General features: G+C 42.3%; 1 long non-coding RNA gene across 1 annotated transcript in view; it reads right to left on the bottom strand.

Moving 5' to 3' along the window:
- The window catches only part of LOC140129012 (uncharacterized), a 30765-nt gene that overhangs the window by 6472 nt on the left and 11025 nt on the right, over positions 1-13268 (bottom strand). The window contains exon 2 of the long non-coding RNA XR_011855250.1: positions 2939-3006. This is a non-coding gene — a long non-coding RNA (uncharacterized lncRNA). The remainder of the gene's footprint in view (positions 1-2938; positions 3007-13268) is intronic.

Raw genomic sequence — 13268 nt, 5'->3', positions numbered from 1 at the left:
GAATTTTGGATTGTTTTCATGGCTTCCATGTTAACTTTGTCGCCACAAAATATACTGGCAAACTTTTATCATTTACCAATATTATTTCAGCGCTTCTTGCGCATCTGTTTACATTCCCCTCACCCGCCAGAACCCAAACTTATAAGAACGCTACTACACTTGATCTTATACAAAAGGTTCTTAGAAGTGCTGTTTGGGGAGTAGCCTAGAGACAGGGGCTTGGATTGGCGAAAGCTCGCCTGGCAGCGAAGCGCCAGCTCCATCCCAAGATCCAACTAACATAGTTTTAACTGCAGCACCTTTAATCTACTACTAGTTCACTGCCTCCATACATGGTCCCCTTATCAAACGAGCTGTGTCAGGCAGAATTTTGGGTTGTTTTCATGGCTTCCACATCAAACTTGTTAACTTTGTCGCCACCCTGCTGTGTAATCCACAAAATATACTGGCAAACTTTTATCATTTACCAATATTATTTCAGCGCTTCTTGCGCATCTGTTTACATTCCCCTCACCCGCCAGAACCCAAACTTATAAGAACGCTACTACACTTGATCTTATACAAAAGGTTCTTAGAAGTGCTGTTTGGGGAGTAGCCTAGAGACAGGGGCTTGGATTGGCGAAAGCTCGCCTGGCAGCGAAGCGCCAGCTCCATCCCAAGATCCAACTAACATAGTTTTAACTGCAGCACCTTTAATCTACTACTAGTTCACTGCCTCCATACATGGTCCCCTTATCAAACGAGCTGTGTCAGGCAGAATTTTGGGTTGTTTTCATGGCTTCCACATCAAACTTGTTAACTTTGTCGCCACCCTGCTGTGTAATCCACAAAATATACTGGCAAACTTTTATCATTTACCAATATTATTTCAGCGCTTCTTGCGCATCTGTTTACATTCCCCTCACCCGCCAGAACCCAAACTTATAAGAACGCTACTACACTTGATCTTATACAAAAGGTTCTTAGAAGTGCTGTTTGGGGAGTAGTCTAGAGACAGGGGCTTGGATTGGCGAAAGCTCGCCTGGCAGCGGAGCGCCAGCTCCATCCCAAGATCCAACTAACATAGTTTTAACTGCAGCACCTTTAATCTACTACTAGTTCACTGCCTCCATACATGGTCCCCTTATCAAACGAGCTGTGTCAGGCAGAATTTTGGGTTGTTTTCATGGCTTCCTCATCAAACTTGTTAATTTTGTCGCCACCCTGCTGTGTAATCCACAAAATATACTGGCAAACTTTTATCATTTACCGATATTATTTGAGCGCTTCTTGCTCACCTCCTTTGGTTCCTCTCTGCCACCCATTGGTTTTAAGCCTGAGTCCATTTGGGGTATGTTGCCAAGACACTCTCTAGCCTGCCGCTGCTGCCGCTGCCTCTGCATAGTCCCCTATAGTGTCAGGGTCAATTATTGGATGTTTTAGATGCTATCTAGCCTCATTCGGTCACTCTGTCATTGCCATGCTGTTGCCCATACTTTTGGCATAATGGTGCGATTAAGCAGCCTCAGAGGCATCCATGCATGCTGCCCCTGGTGTTTCCTGTCCATTTCCGTGGTGTTTCCATCCTTTTCTGAGGTTCCCAGGTGCTTGGCCAAGCTTCCCTGTGCAGATCCTTGGTCCCCTTGAAAAATGCTTGAGTCTCCCATTGACTTCAATGGGGCTCGTTATTCGAGACCAGCACTCGAGCATCGGGAAAAGTTCGTCTCGAATAACGAGTACCCGAGCATTTTAGTGCTCGCTCATCTCTACAGAAGACCAATGTGCTATTTGTCCAAACAAGTTGATTGTTCTACCTGGGCCACAAGACTTAACGTAACTCAAGACGCAGTGGCTGGGACTCCCTGGGACTTTGAGTTGATTTTAGCATCGAAAAGCTAAGTATAAATAAAGATTTTTCCTATATTTTAACTAATTGTGTTAAGTCTTTCTTTAGTGTTATATATAACCAGTTTCCCTAAGTAAGTCCATTAAATTACAAGCTGGCTGGGGACCAGGAGCTTCTGCAAATGTGCTGAGCTCCACTCTGGCTGGCGACAAGCCAAAAACCACTGCCCCTATGCAGCGCCACATTAACGGGTGGCATGAAAACACAGGGGGGCAGTTCTGCTGAGGCTGCTCAGGTCATGGAGTAGCCTTAGCCCTGGGAGCTCACAGAGGACACTCCACACCCCAAGCAGCCTCTGAAGATAATTAGCACATGCCCGAAAAGATACAGAGGCAAAAAGTAAAGTGCTGCCTTCGCCTTCCCCAGCATCCTGCCAATGATCGCCTGCTCTATTTGGTTCCCTGAATATACAGATAAATCTTTATAAAGTACCCATTCCCTGTTTAGAGAATGCTGAAAACTTACTATTGGGGTGAAAAAGGCCATGGTACTTTTACCCAACAGGGTTACCACTGATGTTTGGCATAGGAGGGTATATTAAAGCCTCCTTTATTCAGCATATAGAAATATTAGAGGTGTAATTATTTTTCAAATGTATTAACACCGGGATGTAATGTACTACTTCTGTTCTGTTTCTTACTCTTACATTTCCTGTGTGATTTTAATGTTACATTGTAACTTTTTTTAAATAATACAGGTCATATGAATTTTTTCATTAAAATATGGCCCCTTTATACAGCTCAACCCAGTTTAATCATAAATCACGGACTCCCATTTAGTCTACTACTCCAGTTTATTTACTATCTGGTCCCCATATATAGATCCCCCCAGCTTTATTATAATCAGAATCCCCCACCGTTATATACAAAAGCCTCCCCCCTATTTTGATTAATATCTTATCTAGCCCCAATTATAGATCACAGTCCAGTTTAATCAATATTCCCCCACCTCCGGTAAAATTATAAAATAATAGGTCCATTCCCCAAAACCCTTCACCAATCTTCACAGTTTAATCAATATCTGGCCAGGAAAACAAATAAAATGAATACTTACCTTCAGCCCTTTTGCTCAAACATCGTGCAGATCTCCTTCTTCTCCCAGCTCTTATTCCAGCTGCAGGTCTGTGCAGAGACATAAGAGTTGTGATAATATTTCACCAGTTATACATTTTTTTTCTTTTGTTTATTTTATTGACTAGGGTCCACTTGCTCTTATTTATTACCCCATAATATTGGATTTACAGGCATGAGACTGTCCATATGCTCTAGGAGCCATTTCTCCACAGAAGGTGATCAGGTGAACGTAGGAACTTTAAAAGGGCCCGGACAGATGCTGCTTTTATTCAACTGCCACCAACATTCACCCCGATGATTGGAAGCAATGGCACTGTTATGACATCTTCCTATCAAAAGTTATGGGGTTTTAATGGAAATCATCCACAGAGGCAGGCCCGGCGCCAGCACCCGGCAGCCCAGGAAAGTGCCGGGGCCCCGGGGTACTGGAGGGGCCCCCGGATCAATTGTACCAGTGTCGCTATAAGACACTGGTACAATTGATCACCATCTGGATCGATCACTTTTCTGCCTCTATGCTCCGCTGGTCGGGAGCGCAGAATAGAGGCAGAATCTAAAACTCACCTGTCCCGGTTCCCACGATGCAGCGCTCCGCAGGGTATGCGACGGCTTTGAAGCCAGCGCACATGATGACGTCATCGGATCACGTGTGCCGGCTTCAGAGCCGGCGCGTACGGGAGGCCCAGGCCGAAGACAGCTGCAGGCGCTGCTCCGGGGGAACCAGGAAAGGTAAATTTTTTCTTTTTTCTTTTCCGGAGGGGAGTCAGGGTGTCCGCGGGGGGCGGGGGGGTCAGTGTGTATACAGGGGGAGAGGGGGGGTTCAATGTGTCTGGAGGGGGTCATTGTGTCAGCAGGGGGGGGTTCAGTGTGTCCGGGTTCAGTGTGTCCGCAGGGGAGCGGGGGGTTCAGTGTGTCCGCAGGGGAGGGGGGGTTCAGTGTGTCCACAGAGGAGGGGGGGATTCAGTGTGTCCGCAGGGGGGGGGATCAGTGTGTCCCCAGGGTCAGTGTGTCCGCAGGGGGAGGGGGCGCAGTGTGGCCACTGGAGGGCGGTCCACGGAGGGGCCCATTAAGGCGCTGTCGCCCAGAGGCGCACTAAAACCTGGAGCCGGCCCTGAACAGAGGGTACCTTTCTGAAGGGACGGGGTAATGCAGACATCCCCCTGACAGTGACATCACAGTCAGGGGGTGGAGGCCAAAAAGCCACTGGATTTAACCCCTTCCTGATGTGCGCGGTAATAGTATGGCATGCGTCGGGTGCATGGAGGTTTTTTGTGGGCTAAGCCCTCTGAATAGCCGGTAAGTATTTGCTGCATATTTCAGCCAACACTTACAGCTAACACATCGCAATCTATGCTAGCACAGATAGCGGGTGTTAACCCGTCCATCACCGCCAGCAGTCAAAAAGATGGCGGCATGAAGATCGTCGCTCCCCGCGACGTCATCTGGGGGTGGCAAACGGTTGCCATGACAGCCTTGGTTCTTCCGAAGACCCGAGGCTGTTTCGTTTTAAACCATAAATTACAATGTGCGATTTGCACATTGAAATGAATGAGGTGGAAACCCCCCCACACCCAAGGGGGTCTGAAAAATAGTAAAAATAAAAATAACAGAAGTTAACAAAAAATGATATTAAAAACCCAAAAAATTCAAATAACCCCCCTTTCCCTAGAAGTCATATAAATATAAATAAACAGTAAAAATCATAAACACATTAGGTATTGCCGCGTCATAACATGCCCAATCTATCAAAATATTATAACAGTTATTCGCTGCGTTTAACCCCGTAATGGAAAATAGCGCCCATAGTCGAAAATGGCACTTTTTTGCCATTTTGAAAAATATAAAAAAATTCTATTAAAATTGATCAAAGGGTGGAACAGTCCTAAAAATGCATTGAAAACTTCATAAAAAGGTTGCAAAAAATGACACCAAAGTATGAAAAAGTTATTAGCGCCAGAAGAAGGCAAAAACGAAAATAACATTTGTACAGGAGGTTTTAATTTTTGTAAATGCATAATAAACATTATAAAACCTATACAAATTTGTTATATCAGTGATCCATAGAATAAAGCAGACATGTCATTTGGGGTGCACAGTGAAAGCCGTAACATCCAAGCCCACAAAAAAATTCTCCACCATGCTTCACTGCATTTGGAATTTTTTCCCGCTACCCATTGCACGGCATGGAATATATCACAAAGTGCAATTTGTTATGCAGTAAACAAGCCATCACAGAGCTTTTTACGTGTAAAAATAAAATGGTTATAGATTTTTGATGGGGAGGGAAAAATGGAAATGAAAAAACAAAAAACGGCCAGGTCGTTTAGGGGTTAATTGGTGAATCTAGGGGAACCCCTTTATCAGTCTTTGGATATCCATCATCACTGGATGGCTACCGAATTGTCTTTGCTGGCCAAAGTAAATATTCCGTAGTAAGGATATTCCATTAATTTTATCCCATTTTATTTTCAAAACTGTTTGTATGTATTGTATGTTTATTGTTTGTAACCTTTTTTATCTGAAAAGTTTATATTTCTATAAGTGTATTGTACATTGAAGCATATTAAAGGGGTATTCCCAAGAAGACAATGGGGGTCATTTACTAAGGGCCCGAATCGATATTTTTCGTCGGGTTTCCTGAATATTACTGATTTGCGCCGTTTTTCCCTGAATTGCCCCGTGTTTTTGGCGCACGCAATCGGATTGTAGCGCATCGGCGCCGGCATGCATGTGACGGAAATGGGGGGGGCGTGGCCATTGGAGAACCCAACGGATTCGGAAAAAAAGGAGGATTTAAAAAAAAAAAAGTGTCACGCGCTTACATGCACCCAGGATAGGATGGTGAACTCCGGCGAACTCCGGCGGACCTTGGTGCAGCAGCAACACCTGGTGGACATCGGGCGCACTACCTTAGTGAATCGCCGGAAGACCCAAATCCTCGGCGGAGAACGCGCCGCTGGATCGCGACAGGACTGGGTAAGTAAATGTGCCCCAATCTTCTTAGATTTACTCAGGATAACAAAATAACACATTCTCTAAATCACTGTTATTTCACATATATAATTCCAACCTGTTTCTATCAGTCCTGGTGTATCTAATTTTGGTTGCCCCTGGATACGACCATTCATCTTCTGACTGTGGTTGGATTCTTCTCATGAATTGTTTCTCTTGTCTGCACACTGCAGTGCTCTCTGACTCCAGTAAAAAGATGGGTATTTAAAGATCATTGGGGATCGGTTGCCACTTCGCCAGACCCGAGGTTGTCTCGTTTCTGCAGTTTCGTTACAATGAACCAGTGGCACATTGTAATGAATACTGTGTAAAAATGCCATATACTTCAATACAGTATTATTGCAGTATATGGTAGGAACGATCAGACCATCTAAGGTTAAAGTACCATAGGGTCTAAAAAATCATTTAAAAATAAGTTCAATTAAATTCATTGGTGGTGGCATTTTGGTGTTGTGCTGGTTCTGAGAGTGCTTGGGAGTAGACTTAGCATAGGTGAGCAGGGCTTTATGTTGTAAATCGCAGGATTCCCTAGTGCAGTGATGGCTAACCTATGGCACTGGTGCCAGAGGTGGCACTCAGAGCCCTTTCTGTGGGCACTCAGGCCATCACCAGAGATGACTCCAGGTATCTTCCTGCAGTCCCAGACAGCCCAGGGCTTGCTGTGCACAGAGCTATATTAAAGTGACAGCTCTACCTGGGACTATTTTCTGCTTTATTGGTGTCCTCAGGGTGCTGGTATCAATGAAAACTGTGACAGAGAAGGGAGTATAAATCACAAATTAAATTTCTGTGTTGGCACTTTGCGATAAATAAGCGGGTCTTTGTTCTAGTTTGGGCACTCGGCCTCTAAAAGGTTCGCCATCACTGCCCTAGTGTAAGTGTATTCCATGATCAAACTCGAGAGTGGGGATTCATCACAGGTGCCATGATGTTATAATACACAACCCCCACTCTCAAAGAGTGCGATGAACCCTGAAAAGTACAGAGCAGTGCAGATAAGTGATTAGCTCTGCACCGCTTTGTATATCAATTGCATCTCTGTCTTAAAGACACAGTTGTTATTGATATTTCCGGTGGGTGATTCAGTTGGCATATGGAGCATTGCCAGAATATACTGTATATGGCAGTAGCAGATTTTGTTGTTGGTATAATGGACATTCTGACCAAAGAAGTTTTGAGACTGTTTTATTACGCATTTATACATTGGCATAAAAAGTGTCATGAACAATAAGTGTCTTATTAAGAGAGCACTGTGGCCGGCATCAATAGCATTGTAAAGATCAAAATTGAGATTGTCGTCAGGAATTGTAGTTGACATTTGGGAATAGTAGCTTGCATACTGGCCGTCGGTGGCATTGTGACTGTTTACAGGATTTTTTCTTTTCCAGTCTTAGACAAATTAGAATTGACAAGTGTCTGAGTATAATGGGAATGGCATTAAATGGCTTATATTTTCTATTTTTTCTTATAAGTGATCTTATAGCTTTCATGAAGCACTGTAGTTAGGATTATCTTAGTAGACACCTTAGTATGTATATATGGTATTTACACATTGTGACTTCTGTGGCTGTCATTGTGGCTTACAATGTGGAAATTCCTGGTCATATGGGCATTGCAGCTGCCATGTGGGCATTGACTGCATTGCGGTTGTCATAGGACCCTGTGGCTCTCATTTAGGGATTGTGGATCTCAAACGTGTCAATAAGTGATCATGAAGATAGTCATGAAGATGATGTAGTTACTATGTAGGCATTGTGGTTTGCATATGTAAGAATTCAGGGCCGTAAGTACAGTGGTAGTAACAGCTGCTATGGGGCCCCCAGTGTCAGGTTGCCCCGCCATCCGACCTTCTACACTGAAGAATGGAGGATGTGCACCATTATACTGTATACATATTATGATGCACATTGTACTGGTTCTAATGATGCAGTGTATATGAACATTTTGGCTGACATAGAGTCCATAACAGTATAGTAGTTGACGTATCAGCATTGTTTCTGCTGACAACATTATGGGTCATGGCAGGATTCAGGTTTAGTTAAAGGATATTTTAGTAGTACTCTGTGAATAGTGGATATTAATGGGCATTGTGATATTGCTGGCACTAGGGTTATAACGTTAGTCAGAAAAGTGTAAGATATCCTATCTCTACAGCAATAAAAGATGACATAAAAACTGTAATACCCCTTTAAATTCTTTACACAATAATAGAAACATGTATCCTTCATTACATTTATGAAGTCAGTTGTTCTTTATTGATCTATAAATATCTGAAACAATGTCACAGAAATGACGACCATTTTCTAAATATTCAAATAAAGAACTATTGTATTGCCATTAGTATGTCCACTGGGACATGCATACTGCATCTTTCCCAAGGTTTGTATATGGAAATATTGAATATGGGGATTATATGATGAAAATAGTTTTAAGGCTATTGGATTACCTAGATATAGATATTGAAATAATACTAATAAGGCATAACAAGAAGTTGTTGCCACTGAAACATTAAAGATTGTGGGGTTTTATTTAATGGTTGCAATTTCTTCCTTAATCCCCTATTTTCCTTACATCCTATTTTGTTTATATTTCAAATCTAAACCTGAACAATGTGGAAAATAATCTCTTTGTGTGGTCACTGTTCAGTTTGGCTGTAAGAGAACTTACTGCTCAAGTCCCCCCATCCTGCCTACAATATGACATGAAACTGGTAAAACCCACAGGACACACTGACCCTTCGGCAAAAATCAAGAATTGATGGCAAAGGATAGGTCATCAAAATATGTTTGGGCTGGTCATTCCCTTCAATCCAAGCCCTTTTACTTGTGTACAATGCTGGTCATGTATTTCAATGGGTATTTTTTGTTCTACTGTATTAACCAGTTCATGCCCACCCGCCGTGTATTCTTGGCAGGGGTCGGGTCCCAGTGCATGGAGAGGGCTCACGGGCTGAGCCCTCTCCATAGCCGGTAAGTCTTTGCTCATATTGCAGCAAAGACTTACCGGTAACACCTGCGTTCGGTGCTTTGCCAGCGGCAAAGGGCGCCGCCATCTTGTCGTGGATCGTTGCCCCCTGTGACTCGTGTTAACCCATTCATTACAATGTGCTATCAGGAAAATCCCCATATACTGTAGTATGGCAGTATATGATAGGATCGATCAGACAACCTAGGTTTGCAGTACCCTAGGGAGTCAGAAAAATAGTAAAAATTAAAAAAAATGATAATAAAAAACCTAAAAAAATAAACAGTAAAAATCATAAACACATTAGGTATCGACGTTTCCGAAAATGCCCGATCTAGCAAAATAGGATAACGTTTTTTCACTGCATTCAAAGTCGGAAATGTTGAAAATATAAAAAAGAGCTATAAAAAGTGATCTAAAGGTTGTACAGTCCTAAAAATGATATAAGTGAAAACATCATCAAAAGTTGCAAAAAATGACACCACCCACAGCTCCATACACCAAAGTATGAAAAAGTTATTAGCACCAAAAATGCCAAAAAAAAAAATATTTGTACAGGTTTTAATTTTTGTAAATGTATGAAAACATTATAAACCCTATACAAATTTGGTATCCCCGTGATCGTATTGACCCAAAAAATAAAGTAGAAATGTCATTTGGGACATACAGTGAAAGCTATAAAATCCAAGCCCACAAGAAAACGGCGCAAATGCGTTTTTTCACCATTTTCACTGCATTTGGAATTTTTTTCCCCGCTTCCAAATACACGGCACGGAATATTAAATACCGTCACTATGAAGTGCAATTTGTTATGCAGAAAACAAGCCCTCACAGAGCTCTTTACGTGTAAAAATAAAAAAGTTATAGATTTTTGAAGGTGGGGAGTGAAAAATGGTCTTGAACCGGTTAAAGTTATTTCTTATATTTGTGAGAAAATATATAAGCTTGTTGTACTCTGTTTATTGTATCATAATAAATCATTATCATAATAACTCATAATAATATAAGTGCAATTTACCCTAAATAAACTATTTTATTTCCCACAGGAGTTGTCACCTAGAACCTCTGTAAATCTTGAACACACTGTACCACAGAAAAGGATGACTCAGGAATTAAAACGTCTTCATATTTTCATATTCTTTATGACTTTGTATGGTGGCCATATGTGTGTGGGATGGAAGGGCGCAGCCTAAAGATGATTGCATACCACTTTCCCAAACGCTTGTTCAGAGTGGAAAATTAATTCCATTTACAAGGTGCTCTACTCTGTTTTATTTTGTGTATGTGAAGGCAAAAATCAAAGCATCTCTTCCGCCGTCAGGATATTTTCAATCCACAAACAAGTGTCAAAAGGCACCTCTGTCCAAGCAGAAAGGCCAGCACAAATCTCAATGTCATAATGTTATTGTGAATATATAAAGTCAGGGACAAATGTTCTACAAGTTATATCGGATAAATGTCCAGATAGGCTTAAATCTCATTTTTAGCTGAACCAGGGTCACTCGCACCAGAAGTGGCATCTAAATTGTAAAGAGTGGCATAATAATTCCTGAATTCTTAGATAATCTCAGAGGGAGGGTTTACTACTGAACCATGAGGAGAGTAAAGAAATACGTTGGGTGCAGTGATCTGACCAACAATTTGCCATATTTATCTCCATATTCATAATAATCTTTCCTAAGGCTCTTCTGGTCCAGTATCTGTAGAATCTTGTGTCTAAGTGCTGATATTTCAGCCTTAAGAGTATCAGAAAGGGTGGCCTTATTCAAGAGCCTAGTTCCATAAATAAGGATTACAGTTTACTAGAATTCTCTCTTTTAAGGCAGGCTCCAAGAGACATAAAAGTGCCGCGTATGGAACCCTTGAGAGTTTCCCATAAAAGTGGAATTGCGAGGGTGGATGTCCGTTGTGTGTTCAAGAACTTAGCAATTACTTCCTGAACTGCATTCACACAGAGGGTGTCATTTAATAAATTATTATTGAGTCGTCAGGAGAACTCTCTAGAGCGCTTCCCCAAGTTGCCCAAACACCTATAAACTGGAGCATAGTCTGATCAGAGAATAGTGTCAATTGATGTTTTAGGGCCACTGTCTAGGAGAAATGGGAAATAAAGAGGAAATCTATTCGGCCGTAGCATAGGAATGATGGCTGTATTCCCTGACCCCAGGATGGAGCACCCCCCACAAGTCTATCAGTTTTAGGTCCAGTAAGGCGCTCCTCAGTAAAGGAGTCCACGGAAGGTTGAATGGAATGTTGAAGTCACCTCCTAGAACCAGTGCAGAACCATGAGAGAAGACAGCCAGTTGTTTCATAACCCAAAGGCCTAATGATACCTGACCCTGATTCAGAAAAGAAACATTTGTAAATGTAAAATGTTAAATATTTCCTAAAAATTCAACTTTAAGAAACAAGAAACGACCATCAGGATCAACCTCAAAAGCCAAAAATTACTTAATTAAATTACTTATGAAAGGCAATGGAAACCCAACATACCTTTTGGGTGGGATGGGGTCCATGGTTCCAGGTTGGATAGCATTTGCTAGAGCACTTCAGTACCTTGTCCACCTTAAAATGTGTTTCCTGGAACATGGCCACCACCAATCTTCATACATGGAGCCAATAAAGAATCTGACTACATTTCTCAGGCTTATTAAGCCCTCTAGCATTATAAGTACAGAAGGTTAAGACCGCCATGTGTGCAGAGTGGGATGGAATAAGCTACATGGATGCCCAGAATGCTGTGAGGGGTAGGGGGAAATAGGATCGGGATGATGGGAAGGGAAGGTACAAGAGGGGAACAAGAACAAACAAAACACAATATTGCAACCTACGGAACCCGGTTATTCAAAAGGATGGCTAACTGTACCAAAGCGGTGACCAGCACCGCAGCCCCAGGAGGGAGGAAGAGGAGACCAATGGGGGGTGAGTCTCCAGAAGCATCCCTGCCAAAAAGAGGTTGCAACATGAGCATGCCATATTAGGTAAAGACTGTCAAGGCCCAATGCCCAAAGCGAAAGAAAGTTAATAAGAATAGAAAACTGTACGAAATAAAAACAGCAGACTAGCCTGTTCTGCTTAGAGGACATTGTGGTGGCATTGCAGAACTCCAATCAGGTCACAGTAGAGCGATACGCTTCTTTACTTGGGCTCTTCCTGGAGGCCATTTGCCATTTCTCACTTGGCAGCGATACTGGAGCCAAATTGTTATGTGCCCCCGAAGACTCCTCGGCCAGGGTACATCTATGCCTCCTCAAGTAACACCTCTGCTTCTTAATATATAAAAATTTGATGGATACATTCAGGAGGAACAACTGTGATCTTTTACAGTGTTGTAACTGGAGCCAGTCTAATAATTAAGGGAGTTTGTGTCCCCTTCTGTGAAAAGTCTGTGTGGCAGTCCATGCCTGGGGCCTACAATGGTGACCACCATGAGACATCAGAAAGGCATGTCATTTTCAGGGTGTTACCATGAGATCACATGATCCAGCTAAAGAGGAAAATCTAAATCATACAAATATATTTCAGGTCAAAGACATCATGAAAATAAAAAAGACTGTATTGTTTCTTTAACCACTTCATATCAGGTCAGCATATCTACATGTCAGCCAGTCGTGAAGGGCATAATGGAGAGGGCTCAAAGACTTAGCCCTCTCTATATGCGGCAGTGTCAGCTGTATTATCCAGTGCTGCATCCAATTACGGCAGTTAATCTGTTAGGTGCTGTGGTCTAACCTGACCACGGCACCCAAGAGTGCTGCATCTGGGCACTGCCCATAAAATGTCATCCCATCCCGCAACCAATGACACAGCTCCATACACTGAAGTATCAAATACAGTCATGGCCAAAAGTTTTGAGAATGATACAAATGTTAATTTTTACAAAGTCTACTGCATCAGGTTTTATAATGGCAATTTGCATATACGCCAGAATGTTATAAAGAGTGATCAGCTTAACAGCAATTAATTGCAAAGTCAATATTTGCCTAGAAAATGAACTTTTTCCCCAAAACACATTTCAACTTCATTGCAGGCCTGCCTTAAAATGAGCAGCCAACATTGTTTCAGTGATTGCTCCAGTAACGCAGGTGTGGGTGTTGATGAGGACAGGGCTGGAGATCAATCTGTCATTATTAAGTAAGATCCACCCCACTGGACACATCATTGTTTCTCTTCTGTTAACCATAGTTATCTCTAAAGAAACTTGTGCAGTCATTTTTGCACTGCATAAAACTGGCCTAACAGGGAAGAGTATCGCAACTAGAAAGATTGCACCTCAGTCAACAATCTATCGCATCATCAAGGAATTCAAGGACAGAGGTTTCATTGTTGCTAAA

Source organism: Engystomops pustulosus, chromosome 4, assembly GCF_040894005.1.
Source record: "Engystomops pustulosus chromosome 4, aEngPut4.maternal, whole genome shotgun sequence".
NCBI lineage: Eukaryota > Metazoa > Chordata > Amphibia > Anura > Leptodactylidae > Engystomops > Engystomops pustulosus.
This window is presented reverse-complemented; position numbering and strand designations above follow the sequence as displayed.